At 51.8% G+C, this 23,553-nt stretch overlaps 1 protein-coding gene and 1 pseudogene across 2 annotated transcripts in view; both read left to right on the top strand.

The window, feature by feature from the left end:
- Positions 1 to 23,553, top strand: part of LOC149360920 (uncharacterized) — an 83,856-nt pseudogene that overhangs the window by 25,162 nt on the left and 35,141 nt on the right.
- The window catches only part of LOC149360919 (uncharacterized), a 72,261-nt gene continuing 54,291 nt past the window's right edge, over positions 5,584 to 23,553 (top strand). For both annotated transcript variants that reach the window (XM_089569419.1, XM_089569418.1), the window contains exon 1: positions 5,584 to 5,733. The gene's annotated coding sequence lies outside the window, so the exon portion shown is untranslated. The remainder of the gene's footprint in view (positions 5,734 to 23,553) is intronic.

Raw genomic sequence — 23,553 nt, 5'->3', positions numbered from 1 at the left:
CCTTCAAGGCACTCTGCCATATCCTCGAGGTTGCAGTTCACAATCATTCGTAACAACACTTCAGTGCTTTTATCTCGGAAACCTCGGACGCTAGTCTTGTCGCGCGCACTAAGGACACAGTTGTAATCGCCCATAACAATCAGTTGTCTGTCGGTGCGAAGCCGTTCTTCGACACTTTCAAAAAAGCGGCTCGGCCATCAACCGCATTAGGTGCGTACAGGCAAACAATGCGCCAGTCAATGTTGCACAGTGAAAAATCGATAGACACGTATCGACCCGACAAGCACGAATGATGACCGTGTACCTCTAGCCCCGGCAACTTCTTAACAAACAGAATACAACCAGCCGATGTGCCTACAGCATGGCTAACGACGGCAAAATACCTAGACGTGAAACGCAGCACCATGCTCCCGGTCTCTTCCTCACCATCGACTTTAGTCTGCTGCATTGCCAGTATATCAATATCTTGCTCCGTTATAAGTCGGTGCAGCTGGCTTTGTTTTCTTTTACCTGCCAGGCCTCTGACGTTTAGGGTGGCGACTTTAAACGGAGTTGCAGAAGCCATTTGAACTTAGGAAGAAGAGACCGAAAGCACGGCACTTACCTCCCGCGCCTGGCATGTCGCTAGACGATGCCGTCGCCGCCAGTGTCATCCGGCGCAAGCACGTGCTCCTGTTCAGGCGGCGCCTTGTCGCCGCCACGCTTGTCAGCCGGAACCTTTGGGCGCGGCCGCAGACTGGGCCGTCGTGCTTGGGGCGTCTTTGCCGGCGGTTCCTCGACGCTGGGCTCTGCTGCCTTCTCCCCGTCGGCCTTGGTCTCGGCGTGCGGACGCTTCGCAGGGGTAGTCACGCCGGTGTTCATGCGGGCGTCGGCCTTCTCGTCGTGGTTATCGCTGGCCGCCTTTGTTTCCGCGTCCACGTGCTCTGGCGGGCTCGCATTATCTTTGGGCGTCTCCAGAGGCGTCGAAGATGGGACAGTAGCTGGCGACCCACTCTCCTGTGCGACAGCCGCGTCGGTGTTGTTGCTCGAAACAGCTGGCTCAGCGCCCGCCGTTTTGTCCGTGTCGTCGATACCGCTCGCTGCTTCCTCCGCTTCGACGACGTCCATGAGCTCTGCGAAGTCGCTCGCTGCTACGCGCCCGGTAGCCGACGCGTAGGTACGAACGCAGTCCGTCCCGGAGTGTCCATACCGTCGGCACTTCGAGCACCTGGGCACCTTACAATCACGGCGCCCGTGCCGCCGCAGCGCAGACACTGCATCGGCCGCCCGGGCACCACCACGAGAGCTAACTCGCCCGCGACTCGTACCTGGTGGGGCAGGTCGTCCACCTTCACGCCTGGCTTCAGTTTGAGGAGCTCGGTCCTCGTGGTGGACCCCTTCTGCTTCATACCGGCGACACGCCAACGCTCCCGGGTGACCTCGGTCACGTTGCCGAACGCCGCGAATGCCGTACGGATGTCCTCGTCGGCGACGCCGTGTAGCATGCAGTGGAGGCGCAGCTTTACCTGGTGGTCTTCTGGGTCAAAAACGATGCAGCGGCGTCCCTTTACATTCCAGCTCCTTCATGGCGGCCAGTTTCTTTGCAGCGCAGCGCTGCTGAAGGTTACCGCCCACACGTGGTTAATCTGGTACGCCCCCAACGCTACGACGTCGGGGAGCGCACCAACGTTGGCGAGGGCGTCTCTGAAGTCTTAGACCCTGTAGGGTCTCACACGCACGTCACCGTGCAGAAAAACCGTGTTTAAAACACCACGTCCGGTGGGCAGGGTAGGCAGAACGATCTCGGAGTCTATCTGCATCGCTGGCAAACCTGTTTCCACGGCTGGCAACGGCCGCTCCGTGGGAGCCCATGATTCTGCGACCGTCCGCTATCGCGTCTGGAAGTAGAATCGCCTGTCGTTTCATTGCCTTTGAGGCCCATACGATCGTTCGGGACGCGGGTGCCCCGAGATAGTCACTATTTTTAAGGATGCGATACGCAAAGAAACAAATGTATCCCTGCTGAATATTTCTGGAGCCCCTCTCGAATCGGTAACGATGACTCGCGAGTCCTCCTCGTCTGCGGCAGCTAGCGCAATGGCGACCTCCTCCGAATGTGTTATGTCTTGAAGCCCCGAACGTCAGGCCATTCACCACGACTTTAGAAGCGATAAGCTTCACTAGGCTAGTCAACACCGGGACTGGCGTATGCTCCGTGGCCAGAATTAGCCACAGCTGCGCGTGCGCAGAACCGAGTTACGTCAAAGAAGAGGCGCAGGTGGTCGGAGCGCCCGCCGCTGCAAACGCCGCCGCGACTCCGCCGCCTGACCTTTCGGCGCAGCCGCGCGCTACTGCGCATGCGCGTCGCTTCCTCACCGCCTCCTCACCGCCGCTACTACTGTGCGCTCGCCTCCTCGCCACCGCTTGACCTTTCGTTGCAGCCGCGTGTTTACCACAGTTACTACTCATGCGGAAGGAGGGCAATATAACGCGCTCGCCTACACCGTTGTCGTGGTGCTCCCAGTGCATTGTGCGCGAACTGCAACAGCCATGACGTCAAACAAAGCATAACTGCAGCTTTTCACTTGTATATCCAGGCTTAACCAGAGCTCAGCCACTGCCAATTTTTATGCGAAGCATATTAACGTAGGTTTCGGGCCTTCGCGCGACGCCCGGCGGTGGCCAGCATTGGCCACCGACGGCGCGATATGAGGCCTCCACGCTTCGGTTCGCGCCGTCGCGCGCGACGCGGCGGCGGCGCCACCATCGCTGCATCACGTGATATGCGACGTCACGCCAGGAATGAAGCGGCGCGCGCCCGCCGTCGCGTCAGTCTCTTTAGGCGATGGGAGGTGTGCAAATAGGGGATGACTACCGTTCTGTTTCCATTTGCCCGCAACCGCGCCAGCGTCTTTGCGCCGGGCGTGTATGCGGTCAAGATGCCTCCAAACGCTAAGGAAGTTAATAATAAGAATGCAAAACGAAGGCTGCTTCGCATCCACTGGGCTTAACCTTGATAAGCCTCCAACTTTTTGGTGGACGACTGCGGCCGTGTAACACCCCCAATGGTGAGGACCGGAGGCGTCCACGTAGAGCATTCCATGTTTGTTTCCATAGTGGTGGGTCAGTGTCTCCGTCCGCGCAAGGCGCCTGCCACTGTGTTCGTCACATGTCATGTTGGCCGGAAGAGGACGCACGTGCAAGGCGTATCTTCAGACTTCGCGGATGCGTACGCGCTCTTCCGTCAGTGTTGAGTGGTGGATGTGCAGTCGGGCTAATAGGCGGCGTCCCGATGGCGTCTTTGAAACTCTTGTGTATTGATATTTCAAGTATGCCTCCCGGAGCTGCGCGAAAGTATTTACCATCCCCAGGCCCATGAGGCGCTGGTTGGACGTGTTCGTCGGGAGATCGAGGGCACGCTTGTACACCTTTCTGACAATCTGCTAGAGGGCGTTCTCGTCAAACTTGCGCAGGTGAAGGTAAGGAGTCGAGTAGAGTACTCGACTCGTCACGAAAGCATGCGCCAGCCGCAAAGCGTCTTTGCACCGTAACCCCCCGGGTTTGTTGGAAACCCGGCGGACCATCCGGCCAGGCTGGTCCCCCACCTTGCGCAGTTTGGCTACTGCTGAATCAACCCGTCGATGTTTCTAGATAAAGAGACCCAGTACTCTGATCTCATCGTATTCGGGTGTCGGGCCGTTGGCCAGAGATATTTCAGTTTTGGTTGTGGACCTAGGCGACGGGCGAATGTGCACAAATTCGAGCTTGGACTGGGAGCATTCAAGGCCACAGCGGAGGGCGTAGGCGTCCACGATTTCCGCTGATTTTGCAGGTTGGCTTCAATGTCGCCAACCGATTCATGTATGGCTCAGATGGTTATGTCGTCAGCATACAGCGTGCCCTTTGCAGCTGCGCAGACGATCGTCATTTGGGGGGCCTTGCGACAGTCAGCGATTCAATTCTGTACTGTATAGGCTGATGTGTGCTTTAAATTAAGAATAGCAGCAAGAAACCAACAATGAACTTTTGGTTGCAGAACATCGATTGGACTGTCTGAAAGGTGAGGCTGTCGGGCTTTGCTCCGGCTCCTGTTAAAAGGACACTCATTTAGCTGCACGTTCGAGGATATTTTGTGTCAAGCTGCGTCAACTTCGTTTCGCGGCGTAGTACAGCCTATACATAAGGTCCGCCGGAGCACAATCTGTACTTAAAGCAGCCGCGCCAAACAGCTCTGTTCGTGGCAGTGCCGAGAATTTTTTTTTTTCACTTCGATTGCTGTATAGCACTTGTGGATATAAAATAATTTATCTCTTTTGGCGACGCCTATAATTCCCTCTGAAGTGTTTTTTGTGAGGTTTAGAATATGCTGGACGGAATTTCTTCATTGTCTGTTTTAGCGATAGTAGTGAAGTGTGTTTGTTAGCAGAGCTCATTTATTTAGCCTTGTGATATCTGTTTACGTATTCCTGAACTAAGCAGCGCCGCTGCCCTCCCTTTAACGAGCTCACAAGTGCAGCGTTGTTTCATCAATTTCCACTAGGCAAGAGCTTGTTAGATGGTACCCATCGCCATTATTACCTTTGCATTCTGATTACACACGCCGCATAGTTATAGATAGAAAGGAATTCCCGTGAGCAAATAAATGTCCACCCCACGTGACTGTCACTGCCGAAAAGCTTGGCGCACTTCTCAGCCTGCGAAAGCCGGACGTAGAAAAGGACGCTGTAGACGAAGGTGGCGCTGGTCAACATCAAAATCTGGATTACAGGCAACATAACCCGGCTTAAAAGTAACTGATACAGTCAAGCCCATGGCGTATTTTTCAGAGGAATGATTGTTCCGAGCAGGAGAGTGTGTGTATAGACAGACTAGAGACAAAAGTGGCACTCCTTCTTGTTGATGTGCTAAGCCTTGCCTGCATTCTAGTGCTTCTGTAGCCTATGTGCGCCCTGTTTTGAAACGGACTGACACTGCTTCCTACAGACAGTTTTCATGGTTCTGTTGTTAAAATTTATTAAGCTCCGTTCGCATCACGTGCCTTATTTTGAAGACAATTTTCTACGGCTAAATTCCTGGACGTTGCAAATGCTTCATGTACGTTTGAATTTATTCCACTGTTATAAACACTATGTTCATGAAAAAAAAAATCCTCTGGGGATCACTGTAGAGAACCCTACCCGATATGCGGAGGTCTAGGAAATCCGAGGATCCGAGGAAATGCCGAGCATCTGCTGCTTGCAAGGGAGTCAAATAGCAATGGCGGTCGAAGCGCACCACACAACTCTTTTCCGAAACGTGACAAGCTAAACTCATTTATTAATCCAACTTGGGTGCCCTCAAGGGGCGCCTTTTTTGTTTGTCGATGCAGACAGCGATTGCAAGAAAGCTGGCATTTCAGCGGCGGCTGGGGATGTTATACAAAGGGCACTCAGTGCCTCAAGCATGAAGCTGTGCCCTTTGGTTTTTCGAGGATGCGCAAATAAGAAAGCGTCAGAAGAGTAAGAAAAGAGTAGGAGAAACCTGTGCGTTTGTTTTACTTCTTGCTTGCAGTTGAAATGGATGTGACAGAAGGTAGGCGGGTGTTGAAAACAGTAGGCAGCCGTAGTCTGTTATCGCCTATAGTCGTGGCACCGGCATCTTTGTCATCGTTGAAGTTCTCTTCGTCCTTGTTGACGTGTGCCCGTATTGTGAACATAAGCCGTACTACAGTGCGGACATGGCAGCGAAACTTGCATCGGAGCCTTCCTGTGGAATGTGAGTTCTTTTACAATGCAGATTGCCGCGGCGCTCAGAAAAAGCCGACGAAGAATTCCTTGAGCTGTTGACGGCTCTCTTGCTCGCACTCAAATTTCGCACAGAGGTGGTTTCTGGCCGAATTTTCTTCCAGTATACGCTATGATAGGGGTTGGGGGGGTACTTTCTGAGGGAGTCACAGTTATTCAGACATACCCGTAGCGTAGAGTGATGAAGAATTAAAAATATTCAGGGGCCACTTTGACTGTCTAAAGTGCGTAGAGGCGGAAGCGTTTTCCGCACCACTTTCGCTGCTTCTGTGGCACTGGTGGCGTCACATATTATAGAGTACTAATTACTAAGTGATGACAAATCACTAATTAATACTTAATTACTGATTAATGCCTGAATACTAATTCACTGCTAATTAATGACGCTTAAGTTTCGCCTTCTCGAGTGGAACGCGACAGCGTGTTGTAGCGCTGCCAGGGAGTCCACGGAACGCCACCACCCGCTCGGCGCGACGCCTTGCCCTTTGAACGCAACGCTTTTTGAGGAAAGGAAATGGCGCAGTAATTCTGTCTTCTCGGTGGACACCTGAACCGCACCGTAGAGGAAGGGAGGGGGAGTGAAAGAAGACAAAGAGGGCCCGTAATGAAGAAAATGAAAATTGTATTTGAGGAAAGGAAATTACGCAGTAACTGTCTCGCACATCTCGATGGAAAGCCGTCAAAATTCAGGGGGGGCACTTTTTTGACCTAAAGTGTGGTCACTGATGTGTGGTTAAGATTTTAAGCTTCGCCTCTAAGAGTGGAACGCGACAGCGTCTTGCAAAGCTGCCAGCGAGTCCATAGAACGCCATCGCCCATTCGGTTCTACGCCTCGCTCGTCGGTAAATTGGTTTTTGAGGAAAGGAAATGTATATGACTCTCATACCTCGCTGGACACCTAAACCTGGCCAAGAGGAAAGGGAGGAGGATGGGAGTGAGCGAAGAAACCGTATTCGCTAGACGCGCCTTTGTTCATTCCAAACCATGGCGCTGGCATGCAGGAGTGGATAGAATGCTCGTCTCGCAAGCCGAAGACCGCGGTTCGATTCCCGAGCTCGGCCAATTTCCTACTCGGTTTTATTTATTTATATGGCCTGACTAGAAAAGTTAATTAGGCTAATTGAGTAATTAAGCAATTAACTAAGCTCAGTCCCACTTGGAGCATCACTATACGATCCCTTCAATTGGTTGCATGGTTACTATCCAAAGTACAATTGGCTCCGTTTGAAATTCGCGCATTGTGACGTGTCACGACCGCTTCGACCAATTTAAAAATTCAGGGGGCACTTTGACTGTCTAAAGTGCGTAGAGGCGAAAGCGTTTTCCGCACCACTTTCAGTGCTTCTGTGGCACTGGTGGCGTCACATGTAATTGAGTACTAATTACTAAGTGATGACAAATCACTAATTAATGGTTAATTACTGATTAATGCCTGAATACTAATTAACTGCTAATTAAGCTTAAGCTTAAGCTTCGCCTTTAGGAGTGGAACGCGACAGCGTGTTGTAGCGTTGTCAGGGAGTCCACGGAACGCCACCACCCGTTCGGCGCGATGCCTTGCCGTTTCAACGCAACGGTTTTTGAGGAAAGGAAATGGCGCAGTAAATCTCTGTCATCTCGGTGGACACCTGAATCGCACCGTAGAGGAACGGAGGAAGTGGGAGTGAAAGAAGAAAGACGAAGATGGCCCGTAATGAAGAAAATGAAAATTGTATTTGAGGAAAGAAAATTACGCAGTAACTGTCTCACATATCTCGGTGGACACCCGTCAAAATTCAGGGGGGGGGGGGTGCACTTTTTTGACCTAAAGTGTGGTCACTGATGTGTGGTTAAGATGTTAAGCTTCGCCTCTAAGAGTGGAACGCGAGAGCGTCTTGCAACGCTGCCAGGCAGTCCATAACACGCCATCGCCCATTCGGTTCTACGCCTCGCTCGTCGGTAAATTGGTTTTTGAGGAAAGGAAATGTATTAAGGCGGAAGCCTTTAATGCCTCATCGTTGTAAGCAGGAGTTGTCGACAGAAAATGTCACGCTTTTCAATTGGTCGAAATGCTCGTGACGTCACAGTGCGCGAATTTCAAATGGGCCAATTGTACTTTGGCTAGTAACCATGCAACCAATCAAAGGGATCCTATAGTGATGCTCCAAGTAAGTAGGACTGAGTTTAGTTAATTTCTTAATTAATCAATTAGCCTAATTAAGAGAGAGGAAAATGAAGAGGTCAGAAGAAAGAGGAAAAGAAAAAAGGACGCGCGTCGCAGCGACAACAGCGTCCGCGGAAGGAGGCGCTGCTGAAAAATGAGATAAGTACGAAGCCGCGTTCGCTCCACCACCACGCACTTCCCCACTCAGTTCGACGTTGCTCGTTTCATATACATTGTGTCGAACATCCTAGACAGTTCCAACATTTGACAGGTGAATGACAGAACACGATGGATAGAAATACAATAATATAAATATGAAATAGCCTAATTAACCTTTCTAGTTAGACCGCATAAATCAATAAAACCGAGAACGAAATTGGTCGAGTTAGCGAATCGAACCAGGGTCTCCGGAGTGCGATACGAGCACGCTAGCCACTCCGTAATGCCAGCTGAATGGTTCTGGAATGAACAAAGGCGCGTCTAGCTAATACGGCGTCTTCGTTCACTCCCATCTTCCCCCTTTGCCTTACGGCGAGGTGCAGGTGTCCACCCAGATATGCGACAGGGATACATTTCCTTTCCTCATAAAATAAATTTACCGTCCAGCAAGGAGTACAGCCGAATTGGCGATGGCGTTCTGTGGACTCCCTGGCAGCGTTGCAAGACGCTGTCGCGTTCCACTCTTACAGGCGAAGCTTAACATGTTAACCACACATCAGTAACACACGCAAACAGCTAATGGACGCGTCATTCGCTGGCAGCACTTGAATCATCATTCACAACCACATTCGTGGCAGAATGCTGCACTCAGGCTTTCGCCTTGCACCACTTTAGTCGCCAAAGTGACTCCTAATTTTTTCTCTCTTATATCTCGGTGGACACCTAAACCTCGCCGGAAGGGAAGGGAGGAGGATGGCAGTGAGCGAAGACACCGTATTCACTAGACGTGCCTTTGTTCATTCCAAACCATCGAGCTGGCATGGCGGAGTGGATAGTATGGTGGTGGTGAAAACATTTATTTCGAATGAACTGGAGGTATGTTTGGATCAGCCCGTAAGGGACCGATCCTTACAAACACTAGGTGGAGGTCCCTAGTATGGGACCCCAGTGGCGGTTGCCGCCGCCCGGGCGCGCCCGACTAAGGCTTGTTGGGCCTGTAAGTCGTGGCAGCCGAGCAGGGTCGCCTCCCAGTCCTCCCGGGTTGGGTTGGGGATGGGGGGAATAGCGGGGTTGGAGGGGCAGGCCCACACCATGTGATAAGTGTCAGAAGACACTGCACTACAGTGTGGGCAGCTGCCGCTAAAGGAGGGGTCAAAATGTTTTAGCGCTGCCGGGCACAGCAAAGTATTGGTGAGAAGGCGGAGAAGGAGCCGCTCATCCGCCTTCTTCAGGCCTTTACATGGGCTAGGGTAAAGGCGATGACAATTTTGATAATATGTTGTAATATCTTTGAATGTATAGACCGGATTAAAATCGGGTTCCTGATCGGATGGGGAGGAGAAAACAGCCCGGTGAGAGAGCGCGCGGGCGGCTGCGTCTGCTGCCTCGTTTCCTGCCAACCCCTGATGAGCAGGGGCCCATATGAGGTAACGGTGTGCGGGGTCCGTATCCCGTATGCAATTTTGATATATTCGATAGGCTAGGAAGGGAGTGCAGCCTTGTTCGACGTTCCGACAGGCCCCTCGCGAGTCGGTGATTATGTATTTTGAATTGGAATGTGAGGCCGCGAGAGCAATCGCGACCTCTTCTGCTTGTGTTGCACTGCGAGCTCTAAAAGTTAGGCCGTTAACTGTGTTGCTGTTGTGAACTACCGCGGCCGTGTACCATCCCCCGTGGTGAGGGCCGGAAGCGTCCACGTAGTATACACCTGTTTTGTTGCCATAATATCGGGCTAGCGCTTCCGCTCGTGCCAGGCGCCGACCATTATGGTCTTCATGTGACATGTTTGCTGGAAGAGGCCGCACGTGGAGGGCACGTCTCCACAGTTCCGGGATGCGAAACCTGTCTTCCATTGGAGGGGTGTGTTGGATATGGAGTCGAGCAAGAAGGCGGCGACCCGACTCCGTTAGCGACAAGCGCGTGTACTGGTTTGTAAGGTGCGCCTCCCGGAGCTCCCGGAAAGTATTCACCACCCCAAGAGCCATAAGCCGGCTGTTTGAAGTAGTGATAGGGAGGTCAAGGGCACGTTTAACAATTTTGCGAAGGATGACCTCAAGGGCGTCCTCCTCTTGTTTCCGTAGGTGGAGATAAGGAGTCGAATAGAGAATTCGACTAGTTACGAAGGCGTTTGCCAGCCGCAAGGCATCCTTACTTCGTAACCCTCCGCGTTTGTTGGAAACCCGGCGGACCATGCGGCCCACCTGGTCCCCCACCTTACGGAGTTTGGCCAATGTAGTGTCTGGCCGCCTGTGTTTGTGGATGTAGAGTCCGAGTACCCGTATCTCATCACTTTCGCGTATGGGACCACTCTCAAGAGAGAGAGATATTTTAGTTGTGCACTTCTGTGAGGGGCGGAGGTGCACAAATTCCGATTTTTGAGGGGAACATTGAAGACCGCAGCGGCGGGCGTAGCGGTCTACTATCGTCGCCGCTGTTTGCAGGCTGGTTTCAATGTCTCCTGTGCTGCCCTGCGTGGCCCACAGAGTGATGTCATCAGCGTACAGGGCGTGCTGCACGCCGGCGACACCACTCAGCTGGGCCGGCAGGTGCATCATGGCCAGATTGAAGAGCAGCGGGGAAAGTACCGCGCCTTGAGGGGTTCCCCGCGTGCCGAGTAGGTAAGGACCATGGTCTCTATCTTGAATTCGAATGTAGGATTGACGATCCATTAAAAATTGGCTTATGTATTGGAATGTGTTGAGGCCGCAGTCGGTGTGACTTAGGTTAGTGAGTATGATCTCATGTGTTACATTGTCAAATGCCCCTTTAAGATCCAAGGCGAGTACTACCCGGTCATTATGGGGGCATTCGAGGGGGTCAAGGACTTCCCGATTGAGTTGCAGGAGGACATCCTGTGCGGATCTGTGTGGGCGAAATCCGAACATGGTGCTCGCAAAGACTTGTTTGTGTTCAAGATATGTAGATAACCGATCCCGCACCATCGTCTCCATTAGTTTGCCCACGCATGAGGTGAGAGAGATGGGGCGGAGGTTATCTGTGTCAATTGGTTTGCCAGCTTTAGGAATAAATGTGACCAAAGCCGTTTTCCATTCGATTGGCAGGGGGGTGTCCCCGCGCCAAATCGCATTTACGTATTCCAGGAGGGACTGGTATGCCAAGTCGGGCAGGTTCGTCAAAAGCTTGACGGTGACCTTATCCCGTCCTGGCGCAGTGCCCCGTTTCATTTTGGCGAGAGCCGCCCGCAGATCATGGAGCTGGAAAGGTTGATCCAGCTCCGTGTTCTCTCTGCCTGCATAAGAGTACGCAGATCCACGGGGGTCTTGGGCTGTACACAGATACTGGTCCCGAAGTTTCTGTGCCAGTTGAGTCGTGTTGCCAGGAAAAGCGTGCAGTGCTCGCTGCAAATGTTTTTGTGTTTCGGATCGTGTTTGGGTTGGGTCGATTAGGGCTCGAAAGAGACGCCACGTGTTTCGGCTGGACATTTGTCGCGCGGCCGTGTTGCATCTATCTACCCAGTTGGAGTCGGCGAGTTGGGCCGCGTACTCTGCCGCTTTCTGGGTAAGCTCGGCAATTCGAGCTTTAAGCTTTCTATTGTGTTTCTGCCGTCGCCAACGGCGGACGAGGCTGCGACGGGCTTCCCAGAGGTGTAGAAGGTGGTTATGCACGTCCGTGACCGCCTCTGAGAGCTGGATGTGTGTTTCATGCGAGGAAAGGTGTGCCAGCAGCTGTTGGGACCATGCTGTGTAGCCTTGCGCGGAAATGGGTGTATTATCAAGTGAGTTAAAATTTTGCCTGAATTTCGTCCAATCTGGGATATGGGCTTGTGTTCTTGGACGCTTGAGGGGGCGTGTGCGTAGTGTAGTGTTAATGATGCAGTGGTCGCTACCGAGGGTCTCCTCGGTGTTGAGCCAGTCTGCGTGTCGTATGTTGCGAGTGAAGGTTAAGTCCGGACACGTATCCCGTGTCACGGAATTGCCTAGCCGGGTTGGGTGGACAGGGTCCGTGTGGAGGGTGAGGCCCAACGTGGACGCAAGCTCCGCCAGCTTACGCCCGTGCGACTCCTCCTTGCGATACCCCCACTGCTGACTGGGAGCGTTAAAGTCGCCCACAATCAGCAGGGGATCGCGGCCCGCTACTCTTAGCGCGCGGCTAAAGAGGTCCGCAAAAGTCACTCGCTTTAGTTTGGGAGAGCAGTACACGTTGAGTATATGCAACGGTGGGTCCCTGCGGCGGACTGGTAGGAGGGTCACCATTACATAAGAGTACTCTAGTTGGAGGTCGAGATCCACTAGGTTGGCTGTGTAGTTTTTGTGAACGAGAAGACAAGACCCGGGGTCCTGTTGGAACGTCGTGTAATTTGAAATTGTGGCGCCCAGGCCTGGCTCTCGGAGGGCAACCACGGCTGGTAAGGACTCGAAAGTTTCAAGGTAGAGGCGGAAATTGGCCCGCTTAGTGCGGTCCTTAAAGCCTCTACAGTTCCACTGTGTTATTGAAGTTGACACGGCCGAATTGGATATGGCGGAACTCCTTTGATTAAGGTGTCTCGCCATGATTTAAAATTCTTGGGGGGGAGGAGGAGGGATTGGCTGCCTCAGAGCCAGCTACTTGCGCCATCAAGGGGGTGATGACGGAAGGAGCGGGGCAGCTGTCCTCATTGTCCGAATCAATAATCAGACGGTTGAATTTTGAAGGACGGGATACGTCCCTAATGGGCCCCGTTCGACGGAGGAGGCGGGGGTTGTCCAATATGTGTTTTGATACTACCGCGGGGATGGCAGATTTGACCTTGGTCAAGATTTGGTCCATGGCGGTCTCGATCATAGATCGTAATTTAGAGGTTAAACGCTCCTCCATCGCGGAGATGGCTGTCACGAGGGCAGGCGAGATCTCCGCGTCGCTCTCCATTGCGTCCGAGTTCTGCGGGCTCGGAGCGGCGGACGCCAATTTTGATTCTAAATTTTGAATTTTGTTGAGCAAAAGCTCATTCTGTGCCCGGAGCACGTCGATCTGTTTTTTGTATTCCGCATCGAGTGCGGAGACGATAACTGGGGAGGAGGGGGAATGGGAGGAGGAGGAGGCGATCTCAGCCCAGCTGCTCACCTGTTGTCTGCCGTGTTGAGACGCTGATGCCCGGGCGCCGGCAGCGCCATTTGTCTTGAGCGCCGGGAAGTGGCCAGCGTCCCTGCCGCTGGGCGGTGGCGGGGGGGGCGTAGTCTTGTTCCCGGGTGGTGACTTCACCGAGGATGATGATGCCGTTTTGTTGTCGATGCCGTCAGCTCCACGCGGCGTTCCGCCACCGGCACCTGAATTGGGATGACTTGCCTGCCGGCCAGGTCGCTGTTTTCCAGGGAGCTCTGGGCGCCTAGTCTTGCGGCCGGGCACCTTGAGCTGCCTAAATTTCCCCGTGCAGTCCCGGGAGTTGGTGGCGTGGGCTTGCCCACAGACTGCACAGGACGGTGTGCACTCATGCGGTGTCTTCACCCCGTCGACGGTCGACACCGCACTGCCACAAAGGCCACACTTTTGATCCGGGCAGGGGCATGTGTCCGCTCGGTGTCCCACGGTGCCGCACCGCACGCAGGCCGGGATTGTTTTCTTATATGTACGCACAAGGGTGACTTCCGAGTTGTAATGAACGTATCGCGGCACCACTTTGCCCACGAAGGTGAGCACCGCGACGTCTGATTTTTCAAGCTTGCGGATATCGGCAAGCTCTCCAGCACGCCACTGGATCTTGTTTTGCAGGGACTCACTGGTCTCGTGCTTGGCCACGGTGATGACGCCGCGGCACACGTCACCAGTGAGCTTCAACTGGCCGTACATAGAGAGCTGGCCTTTCGGTGTTGTTAGTTGGAAGTCCCGCAATAGCTTGTCTGCGACTTGCGGCTCTCGGGTGCCTGCCACGATCAGGTTTTGCTCCCATGTGGGGAGCAGGCTGAGCGATGCTGCGGCCTTGGCGCCCAGGTAGGCCGCGAACGCTGCTCCCAGCTCACCATGTTGAAAGACATCCTTCAGAGCGACGGTCACCCGGGGCTTCAGGATGATAACGATGTCTTCGGGATGAAGCCGCGGCAACGGCTTTGGTTTCCAAGCAGGTCCCTGGGGCCCACCGTGAAGCGCTGCAGCGCGCGCAGCAGCGTTGTGCCGTGTTGAGCGGCCTGGCGACGTGGCGTCCGCTTTCTTGGAAGCGTTCCGCTTGCGGGAGCGGCGTTCCACTAGCTTGAATAACTTCAAGTTCTCGATGGGCGCAGAGGCCGGGCTATCAGGCGCTGGATTTGCTGGAACCTCGGACCAGGCCATGGCGTCCGGGTCGTAGCCACGTTGCAGGTTTGGCGAAGCCATCTTGCCGCGGGTGGGCGACTCACTCACGGCCGGGCGCCGCCGTAGGCGTTAGGCCTAGCGCCGCCGCCACGATACCTAAGTGAAGATCGGCCCTAAAAGGCCTAAATTTTGCCGCACCTGTGTGCGAGAGGTATGCACAGGTAGCTGACGACTTCGGGAAGCCAGACGCGGCTGTGTTGACGGGGTTGCGGTCGAAGATACGTGGCTCCAGCCGAAACTTGGCGGAGCCGATGCACTGACGTCCTCTCGCTCCGCGCGCTCACAGCGCCCCCCCGTGGATAGTATGCTCGTCTCGCACTCCGAAGACCGGGGTTCGATTCCCGAGCTCGACCAATTTCTTACTAGGTTTTATTTATATGGCCTGACTAGAGAAGTTAATTAGGCTAATTGGGTAATTAAGCAATTAACTAAGCTCAGTCCCACTTACTTGGAGCATCACTATATGGTCCCTTCAATTGGTTGCATGGTTACTAGCCAAAAACTCTAAACTCAAGGGCTCTCTGCCTTCTTCATTACAGAAGATTTTTCTGCAAGGGTTAGGTCCATTCGTAAAAAAATATGGGACGCATCAGTGTCTTTTCATGACAACGGTTCTGTCGTGAGGTTAAGTTTCGATCATGTCTTCATTGACAAGGTTCGTTACAATTGGGATGAAAGTTCTAACTCGTTGGTAAAAGCATACAATGATCCTGCTTGTTCTGCGCCTGTGTCCTTGACTGCCGCATCATCGACTCCCTGACTTAGCTCTGGCCGTCCTGATAAGCTAGTTGTTCTAAATATTAACGCTCGCAGCATTGTTAAAAAATTTCTAGATTTATTGTCGCTTATTTCTGTTCACTCCCCCATATTATTGGCATAACGGAGACTTGGCTGCATAGTGGAATTGACGACTCCGAATTCACTCCACCAGGTTTTGTTACCGTGCGCTTAGACAGAAGTTGCAGTACTGGTGGCGGTGTGGCATTGCTTATCAGATCGGATTTACGATTCTCAGTTTTGCCTTCTCCCCCTGATACAGAATCCTTGTGGTGCAAAGTTTATCTAAACAATTATAGTATTCTAATCAGTGTTATTTATCGTCCACCTGGTTCTTCCGTTGATGTCCTTCACGCTGTCGCAAATTTCATGACCAAGATCAACATTACTTCATCAAGATTTATCTGTTTGGGAGACTTCAACACTCCTGGCATCCACTGGCCATCGTCGTCTGCACTTGGTCGTGACATTACAATTTGTAAAGAACTAATAAACATTTCCTTATTGTTTGGACTAACTCAGGTTGTTTCTAGTGCTACTAGGCTGAATTCCATCCACGACTTAGTTTTTCTAAGCTCTACTTTGGCCCAAATTGACTTCTCTTGTGAAGTAATTGATGGGCTCTGTCACGGGTTCGGTGACTAGTCGACATCATCACCGAGTCCGGACAATGAGGGGGTGGCCGTTTGATGCCCGGCGTAGCCGGTAAGCAAACGCAGTGACTGAAACCGAGGCGTGTTTAAGAGGTAACAACAACAAAATAACGTTTATAGTTTCGATTGAACAATGCGGCAGCTTTTACAGACACATAATTCACATTCTACAAAACAATTGCGGAAAGCACATAGGAGTAAACACACTGAATTAAGTTATACATTGAATATTTCTACACAGGTCAGAACACGAGAGGCCAATTAGATACAGTGGATCAAAAGTCAGAAGGTGAACAAACATACAGTGAACCAACCGGGAAGCGCGGCTGCAGTCCATCAGCAAAAACGCAGTCGGTGCGGCCCCCGAAGGCGACGTCCGTCCAGAGCAGCTTGCGGTTTCGAGGATGCGGTGCGGCGGCTCGGAGACCCGGGAGTTCGCGGCGGCAGCGTTTCCACCGACGAGCGGACTGAAGTTCGTTTCCATACGGCCCCCTTTTAAAGCTCTCGGGCGCTAGCGAGCGAGCACTCGCGGCGCCACAGCGTCGGCGTAGAAAAAAACAAAACACCAAAAAGCGCGACGAGAGCACGTAGGCACCTACGCTTTGACTCTGCATGGCCGCCATCTTGGAGGACGAAAAAATTAACGCACAACTAAAAAGAAGCCCCAGGCTTCGACTCTCGATTCGGTAACCTTGGAAACGAAAAAAAGTAAAACACAACCAAAAAGGCAGTCACGTAGGCCGCAACTTCTTTCCCGCTAATGGTCAGCTCAAGACTTCGGCAGTATCGGGGCCGTCTTTGAGCCACCTCCGCTTTCGCAATGCGAGGGGTTGTCTACATAACTGAAGAAAGCGTGCATGCATTCTTGCTCTTCCCGAGACACATACAAAGAAACGCGGACGCATTAGTTTTATACAAACAAAAGTAATTTACAGGTTGCCGCCACTTCTGTGACAGGCTCTCAGACCATAAAGGCGTGTTAGTTTCACTCTCTTGTCCATTCTCCAAATCACCCTATTTGTTTACTACTTTTCCTGACTTCACTCGTGCTGACAACAATTCCATTATTGATGTTTTAGCTGATCGTTTCGATACATTCTCTGCTTTCTCAGCAAGCCACGACGTAAATTTTCTTACTAATTACTTTGAATGTCTTGTCAAGGATTGTGTCCAACGCTTTGTTCCTATTAAAACTAAGAAAAGAAATACTAATGTTCTTCGGATGACTCGAGACATTTTGCATTTATCTCGTCGCGTTCGTAGACTAAGGCGATCTAAAGAAGCAACGATCCCATAACCTTAGACAGATTTCACAAGGCAAAAAAAGAACTTAATCTTAAGTTGCGCATGGCCAAGGATTTCTTTTTTCGTGTCCACCTGCGCGATCTGTTAAAAACTAACCCCCGAAAATTTTGGTCATCCATCTTACCTCGTGATACTGCATCGACCTCGTTCAGATTAGATAATGACGTCATCAGTGAGCCGGCTGTAATATCGGATGCTTTCAACAAATATTTTAACTCGGTGTTCGTTCCGGATAATAACGTCATTCCGCCACTCACTAATATAATTTATTCTCCAGCAATCAGTGATGTTGTGGTAAACACTGATGGCATCCTAAATCTTGTATTAAACCTCGACGTTAAGAAATGTACCGGCCCAGATGGAGTACATAATGCGTTCCTGGTTCGTTACTCCATGTGGTCTTCAAAATATCTGACCATCATATTCAACAAGTCCTTAGCATCTGCTACCGTTCCTTCTTCTTGGAAATGCCGCCGCGGTGGCTCAGTGGCTATGGTGCTCGGCTGCTGGCCCGAAAGACGCGGGTTCGATCCCGGCCGCGGCGGCTGAATTTCTTTGCAGGAGAAATTCGAGGCCAGTGTACTGTGCGATGTCAGTGCACGTTAAAGAACCCCAGGTGGTCGAAATTTCCGGAGCCCTCCACTACGGCGTCTCTCATAGCCTTAGTCGCTTTGGGACGTTAAACCCCCATAAACCAAACCATCTTCTTGGAAATTAGCCAAAGTGCTCCCTCTTTTCAAATCTGGTGATAGACAGTGCTTGTCGAACTACAGACCGATTTCATTGACATCACAGTCATGCAAAATGTTGGAACACGTCATTCATAAACACATCATGCTTTTTCTTGAATCCAATAATTTGCTGTCTAACTTTGAGCATGCGTTTAGGCGCGGATTTAGTACGGTAACACAATTAACAGAATTCGCTCATGATATATTACATAACCTCGATGTCGGTAACCAAGTTGATGCCATTTTTATAGACTTCTCGAAAGCATTCGATACTGTTCTACATTCCAAGCTTCTTGGTAAACTAAATGCTATACTAAACAATCCTCACTTGGTTGATTGGATTTCTAGCTTTCTCTCATCTCGTTCCCAGTTCGTTTCCTATAATTCTTCTCATTCTGCTGCTGTTGATGTAACGTCAGGAGTGCCTCAAGGCTCCGTCCTTGGACCACTACTCTTTTTAATATATATAAATGACTTGCCACATAGTATTTCTTCTAACATTCATCTTTACGCTGATGACTGCGTTTTATACGAAGTAATTAATGGCCCTAATGATCATTGTCACCTCCAAGAGTCATTTGCTATGTTTTGTAGTTGGTGTAGTACCTGGCAAATGAGAATTAATTTCGACAAAACCGTCCTCATGTCTTTCTGTAACAAATCTTCCGTTTCCCATTTTAGTTACTCTTTCAATGGCCGTGTGGTGGATAGGGTCTCTCAGTACAAATATCTTGGTGTCATATTCACGCATAACATGTCTTGGTCTAAACACATTGATTACGTATGTAATAAAGCACTAAAAAAACTAGGTTATCTACGACGCACGCTACCCAATTCACCAAAAGACACAAAGCTACTGTTGTATAAATCTCTAATCCGCCCTGTTCTTGATTACGCAGCTGTAGTGTGGAACCCGTACAAACAATTCGAAATTAACATCTTAGAAGCAGTCCAAAAGAAAGCTGTGCGTTTTATATGTCATCGTTATGATCGCGATTTCTCACCCTCTTCTACACTTCTCTCATTGAATTTAACCACGCTGTCTGCCCGTCGCCACACTGAATAATTAAAATTCTTACATTGTGTTGTCAATTCCTCAGTAAGGCTCTCAGCTAACCACTACATTAACTTTGCACCATTATCATCTACAAGAAGTCATCACGAGCTTAATTTGATACCGTATTTTGCGCATGCTAATTTTTTCAAATTCAGTTTTTTTCCCCGTTCAATAGAAGCCTGGAATTCTTTACCTGGGTCCATTCGTTCTCGTCCATTTCAAAACTTTGCAACTGCCATTGAAGACGCATAATAGCTGTGTATTCTTACCCTGTTGTTAACAGTTCCTTTCTTGTTTGATATTTCATTTGTGATTTTAACTTTTTGTATTTCTCACTTTGTACATTTGCTGCATTTTGTTTCCTTGCATTTTGTGTTTTTCCCACTCCTGCCATAGCGCATACAAATTGCGCTGCAGTATGTATAAATAAATAAAATAAATGAAGTACAATTGGCCCTGTTTGAAATTGGCGCACTGTGACGTCACGACCGTTTCGACCAACTGAAAAGCATGACATTCTCTGTCGACAACTGCTGCTTACAACAATGAGACATTAAAGGCTTTCGCCTCAAAAGCGTGACATTTCTGTCGACAACTGCTGCTTACAACGATGAGACATTAAAGGCTTTCGCCTTAAAAGATCTTTTTGCGGGCAGATAGGCAGACCCTCTGCAGTAGAATTGGCCCTACCCCTGGAGGACGCCGTCTTCGGTTTTCCTGGCGAGGGGACATGCCTCTGAATTCACCAGAGGATGAGGGCCGATTGGGCGAAGAAAAGCGCCTCGGAATTGGTGATCGGGATTGGCGTCGATGCGAAGGCACCACGTGAGCTGCTAGGTACTCCTCAATGTCCTGCGGTCTTTCACCATAGCGAGGTCAAGGGAAGTCAGGTGCGAATCCTCGCAAACCCATCCTACGATACGGACAATTCCGAAGAATATGGCCGGGATCGCCGCACAGGTAGCACAGCGGCCGGTTGTTGTTCGTGCGCCACACGTGCGCTTTGCTTATAGCAGGTCGAAGGTTAATGGTGGGGTGGTCCGGCAACAGGGCGGGACGCTTGCGGAGCGGGGGTCGGTGCGCAGGGGTCGGCCCGATTGAAGAGGCGTGCCATGTCCTCTATAAACATTGTCACGCTAACATTGGACTGCTGGAGGGTACCTCAGCAGTTGGGAAGAGCGGATGTGTCTCACGTCGGCTCCGCCGAATTTATGATCCTTTCCCGAAGCATTTGCGGAAGCGCAAAAACACCATCTGGCTACACTTCCAGAACAACGAGGTGGCCACCCACCCTTGTTCAGGTGCGACCGTTCTCTCAAATCCTGCGAGAATTTGAAGTCTAAGCGGAGCGAGCTCAGTTCCTAAGCCTAACAGTTAGGCCACCACTCAGCTGCCCACAGCGGCTCCACGGGCAAACTCTGCCGCAAACCATGACGACCCTGATGGGATACGGCCCGGAGGGGTTGCAGATCGTCACCATGCCACAGGCGAGAACGCCAGTTTTCTATAATCTTATGGCGGTGGTTATCCAACGTAATTAGCCGCCGCGGTGGCTCAGCGGTTATGGTGCTCGGCTGCTGACCCAAAAGACGCGGGTTCGATCCTGGCCGCGGCGGCTAGAATTTCTTTGGGGGAGAAATTCTAGAGGCCCGTGTACTGTGCGATGTCAGTGCACGTTAAAGAACCCCAGGTGGTCGAAATTTCCGGAGCCCTCCACTACGGCGTCTCTCATAGCCTTAGTCGCTTTGGGACGTTAAACCCCATAAACCAAACCAAACCAAACCAATATCCAACGTAAGATAGAAGAGTGGAAACGCGCATCAGCCCGTGACAACTACCCGCCGTCACGGCCAGATGGCTCGGTCTCCGCAGCATGGGATACGCCGCTGCAGCAGACGCCCCGCTCGCAAGTCAAGCGTTGGAAGCCTCCTTCGTAGCCGCGTCTGGAGAAGCAAGATGCAGTGTTCATAACGCAAATGAACGCTGGATCTCAGGAAATTCAGGGGTGGCAACGCGGTCGGAAACGCCTTGCACATGGCAGCTCGCGTGGAAAATGGCTCAGCCGATCTAAGTGTTTGGCCCATATGGGAACTGAACATGATCGTCGTCGGAGTGCGAGACGCCCGAATAATTAAGAAGATCCTGGTAACTCAAGAATTTCAGCTTGGGGACAAGCCACACGCAGTGTACTCCTACCTCCGCCCCTCCGACGACACGTGCAAGTGGACCCGAGGGCTTTCGACGAAGACATAACGAAAGAGCTTCGCCCCGCGGACGCACCAGTGGTGAGCGTGTGAAAATTAGGTTCCTCCAACGTGGCGGTCATCAGGTTTGAAGGAAAAAAGGCCCCGTTTCACGTCTTCTACTATGGTGAAGTGGTTCCCGTACGCCTATGCAAGAAAACAACGCCCGCCTGCGCACGGTGCGAGAAACTTGGACACCGGGCGGATGTTTGCCCTTGCCCTTCGAAGCCAAGATGTCCGCAGTGCCGCCAGCAAGATGTTCCAGAGAGAGAGAGAGAGAAAACTTTATTACAACAGGAATTCGGCGCACGCCCCAGGGTCCCCGCACGACTCCACTCCACTCAAGTGTTTATGTTCCTGAGGTCCATAACAATGGCAGCCCGGCCGGTGGCGATGGTCTGCGCGGCCGGGTCCTCCGAGCGCAGCAGGGTCTCCCAGTCCTCCCAGGTCTTCAGGTTCTCTAGGTCCCGCGGTGGAGGGTCCGCCGGGCAGAGGGAAAGGATGTGGAGGGAAGAAGCGAAGGGTTCTGGGCATAGGGCGCATGCCGGAGTAGGGAAGGAGGGATGATAGTGGGCTAGGGTAAGGGGCGCGGGGAGAGTGTGTGTCTGTAATCTGCGCCAGAGTGTTGCGTGTCTGTTATCTAGGGAGGGGTGGGGCGGAGGGTAGAGCTGGCGTGAGGCTCTGTATACCTGGGTCAGCTCACTGAATGAGTACATGCGCTCCTTCGTGAATCCGGCATCCGAGGCCACCTGAGCCCGGTTTAAAGAACCTCGGGCTAAAAGGTTGGCGGCCTCGTTTCCGGGATTCCCGGAGTGCGCAGGCACCCATATCAGCTCCACTTGGCGGGGCGGGGGTGCATCGGGCGAGTCCAGTATGCCAAAAGCAGGGACACGGATTGGACCTCGAGCAAAATTTAGAAGCAAGATGTTCCAGGATCCCACGACTGCCAACACAAATGCACGGTCTGCGGTTCAGAGCGGTTCCGGCAGCCGTGGCTACCACTTCTGCTAAATCGCTGTCTTCACTTATTGCAGGCATGTGATAAAAAGCGGTCGTCTGCAGCAGCCCGATCATCAGGAGCTATGCGCATGCGCATCGGACACCATCGCAACGGAAGGTGTCATTGTGCTGCGGCAGTTCAGCGACTGGGGGCGTCATCTTCGCCAATATAAAGGGACTGAGCGCCAGTCAAGAGACATTCAGAACGGTTCCAGCAGCCGATTCTGCTAAATCGCTGTCTTCACTTGTTGCGGGTGGGCGCACAAATTTATTATATTGTCACGTAGTGGTCACTGCAGTACGGCGAACAGGAAAAGAACGAGGATGTCTTCAAATCGGAACTCTTTATTTGGGCTGACTTGCGCCCGCAAAGAACTGAATCACTCAGCGGCGGCGTAGCAACAAGCGTGCTCGGCGGTTGTCGAACAGAATGCCCGCCGCTGTCGGCCGTGCTCTTTTAAAGCCGATAGCGAATCTTCGAGATAAAGCTTCGAGATAAGATAAAGTTACTAGAATATTCTGGCACAAACCAGAGTTGGCTCCGTCCGGATGCGATCCATCGAGATAATTCTAGGCACGTCTTGCGTCACAAACGCAGCGATAAAGCGGCGTACCGGCAGCCTTGAAGCATGAACAAATAAACACAACAAACAAACGCTGCAAAGACTCGCGGCATTACTCCCCTCTCAAAGAAGCATCGACTCGATGCTGTAGAAAATAATGCGGCTATGAACAATCAAAAACTGATTGTGCAAAAATAAACACTGATTGTGGAAACACGGCGTCATTTAGCGTGCATGATAGGGCTTTAGGCGTACGACATGGACTACTTCGGGTCGTACGGGGCGTCGCTGGGATGCAGTCATTTGGTCAGGGACGACTTCATAGTCCAATTCACCTAGCCGACGAAGAACCTTGTACGGGCCGAAATAGCGTCGCAAAAGCTTTTCGCTCAATCCTCTGCGGCGAATGGGCGTCCAAACCCAGACTCGGTCTCCTGGCTTGTATTCCGCGTCGCGTCTTCGTAGGTTGTAGCGTGTGGCGTCGGTCCGCTGCTGGTCTTTGATCCTTAATCGGGCAAGTCTTCGGGCTTCTTCTGCGCGTTGTAGGTAGGCCGCGACGTCGACGTTATCTTCCTCGGTAACCTTCGGCAGAATGGCGACCAGCGTGGTCGTGGCCTCTCTGCCATGGACGAGCCTAAAAGGCGTCATCTGGGTGGTCTCCTGCACTGCAGCGTTGTAGGCGAAGACTACGTAAGGCAAGATGACGTCCCAGGTCTTGTGTTCGGCATCGACATACATGGCGAGCATATCGGCGATGGTTTTGTTGAGGCGCTCGGTCAGTCCGTTGGTCAGCGGGTGGTATGCAGTTGTTCTCCGGTGGGTGGTTTGGCTGTAATGGAGGATGGCTTGCGTCAGTTCCGCCGTGAAAGCTGTTCCTCT

Source organism: Amblyomma mixtum, chromosome 2 (genome assembly GCF_055824585.1).
Source record: "Amblyomma mixtum isolate Tamu chromosome 2, ASM5582458v1, whole genome shotgun sequence".
NCBI lineage: Eukaryota > Metazoa > Arthropoda > Arachnida > Ixodida > Ixodidae > Amblyomma > Amblyomma mixtum.
The sequence above is the reverse complement of the archived record's forward strand: the minus strand, read 5'-3'. Positions and strand labels throughout refer to the sequence as shown.